Source organism: Callorhinus ursinus, unplaced genomic scaffold, assembly GCF_003265705.2.
Source record: "Callorhinus ursinus isolate GAN/ISIS: 27379988/994484 unplaced genomic scaffold, GSC_fseal_2.0 scaffold103, whole genome shotgun sequence".
Lineage (NCBI taxonomy): Eukaryota > Metazoa > Chordata > Mammalia > Carnivora > Otariidae > Callorhinus > Callorhinus ursinus.
The window spans coordinates 1,414,869-1,417,546 of NW_027397165.1; positions in this window are offsets into that span (position 1 = coordinate 1,414,869).

Consider the following 2,678-nt stretch of genomic DNA (forward strand, 5'->3'; position numbering starts at 1 on the left):
CCTGAGGCTAACAATTTATTCCTCATCCTGTAGGTTGGTCTGGTTGGAGGATAAACTCTCAAAACTGTCTTGAACAGCTAAAGGTACAAGGCGAGGCTGCTGGTAGACCTGGGGGTCCCTGACAGGGTGATGATTTCTTTATCAGTCTGCAACAGATCTCAGTGGTAAGACATTCCTGTGATGGGCTGTAGGCTATGCATCTTCCACCAAGTCTGCAGATCCTCACCTGGGTGGCAGTGATGGTAGGGGGAACAGTGATGAGCCTTGTCTCTGGAGGGGTCTGGGGCTGGGATAGAGGGAAGAAGAGAACATAAGCCTGGCTGGGTGCTGAAGTGTGGTAAGTGCCACCTTGTTTCCATGAAAGGAAAACAAGGTGCCTGTTAGTAGGGTGGCTAGATGTGTTAGGGGCAAACCATATCTTGGGGCATTTCTAGGCACACTGGGTTGGAGGATCCGTTGAACTGAGGCACTCTGGCTGGGCCCCACCCTTCCATGACCACTTCCCATCTAGCACCAGTGTTTGAATTCCGTGATTCAAAAGGGTTATGGTACCATTTATTCACAGCCTGCATCCTCAAGGGAGTTGCTATATTGGAGGTGCCTTGGCTGATGTCATTATACTCCATTAAAATATAGTTAGCCACCCTGGGTGGGGGGCTACCCCATCAGACAAAGATAGTGTCAAGGGGCCCTCAGGAAGGGACTGGAGTAGATGGCAGCAGGAACATAATCTTCTTACTTTACCGGGGTTTGTTGGGTTGTGCACATGACATCTGTCCCAGCAATCTACCTGAAACTGAACATATTTGAAGGGAGTGCCTGTTAGATCACTTCAGTCTTTTCCCCCTACCCCAAACTTCCACATCATCTTTGGACCCATAGCCACATCTTAGCCTTGCCTCATGCTGTCACCCCCTAATTTACCTATTCAAATTCTAAAAGCAGAACCAAATGATGGACTGGAGCAGTTGGCTGCAGGCTGATTGGCAGGGAAGTGCAGCCTACTGCATTCTGGGGCAGCCAAAGAAGAGAATTAAGTACTACTTGAGCACAAATTGCACCAAACCCTGAAAACCTGTTAGCTCCTTTAACCCTCAGTACAGTTCCGCCAGTAAGGGATTAGTCTCCCCATATGAAAGATAAACAGGTTCAGGAAGCCGTTAGGACATACCCAAAACATATTAAATGTTGGTACCAGGATTGGAACCCAGATGTGATAAAAGCTGTGTGCAGGTTCTTTCCTCTGCATTGTACTGTCTCCTTAACATTGATTAAGCACCCACTCTGTGCCAGCCTCTATTATCAAGCCCTTTAAATACATTCTGGTTTTACTTTTTTTAAAAAATTAGGGTCTTGCTAAAATTCCACTTCAAGTCCCTTTAGATGGGGTCCAACTTATTTCACACTATCTTATCAAACTCTCCTGGTAGGTAAATGATGTTATAATGAAAAATTGGATACTAAGATAGGTAAGTCCATTTTACAGCTTATATGGCATTTCATAGTTGAACATTTAAAATGTTTTCTAGTGCTCCTAAGAGATACTGGTGAACTACTAGACATAAGAGGTATCTTGAGTAAGAAAGAGATGGGAGGGGAGCATGCCTGGCTCGCTCAGTAGAATATGCAGCTTGTTCTCTTGGTGAGTTCAAGCCCCATGCTGGGCATGGAACTTAATGTAAAGCATGGGAACATAATTTGGCTTAGAAGAACTGAAGTAGTCATGTCAAGGTAAGAATGTGGGACTCCAGATTCTCTACAACATATCACAACATTTTTTTTTTTTAAAGATTTCTTTATTTTAGATAGAGCCAGGGGGAGGGGCAGAGGGAGCGGGAGAGAATTTTAAGCAGACTCCCCAGTGAGTGTGGCACCTGACATGGGGCTCTATCTCATGACCCCAAGATCATGACCCAAGCTGAAACCAAGAGTGGGGCACCTGACTGACTGAGCCACCCAGGCGTCCCATCATAACTTTTTTAAAAAGGTGTTTCTTGAGTCTTTCCCCTCATTTTTACAAAAGAGATTTATTTATTTCAGAGAGAGAGCACATGAGTAGGGGGGTGGGGGAAGGGACAGAAGAAGAGGGAGAGATCTTAAGCAGACAATGCGCTGAGCACGGAGCCCAACAGGAGTCTCGATCTCAGGGTTATGAGATTGAGAGATCTCAACCTGAGCTGAAACCAAGAGTTGGACACTCAAATTACTGCACCACCCAGGAGCCACACCCTCATTTAAAAATGTTTTTAATTTAAATTCAATTTAATCAACATATACTGTACTATTAGTTTCAGAGGTAGAATTCACTGATTCATCAGTTGCATATTAACACCCAGTGCTCATTACTTCAAGTGCCGTCTTTAATGCCCATCACCCAATTACCCCATCCCCTCCCTCCCATCCATCAACCCTGTTTGTTTCCTGTAGTTAAGAGTTTCTTATGGTTTGCCTCCCTCTCTGTTTTCATCTTATTTTATTTTTCCTTCCCTTCCTCTATGTTGATTTGTTTGGTTTCTTAAATTCCACATATGAGTGAAACCATATGGTATTTGTCTTTCTCTGACTGACTTATTTCACTTAGCATAATACCCTCTAGTTCCATCCATGTCATTGCAAATGGCAAGATTTCATTTTTCTGATGGCTGAGTAGTATTCCATTGTGTGTGTGTGTGTGTGTG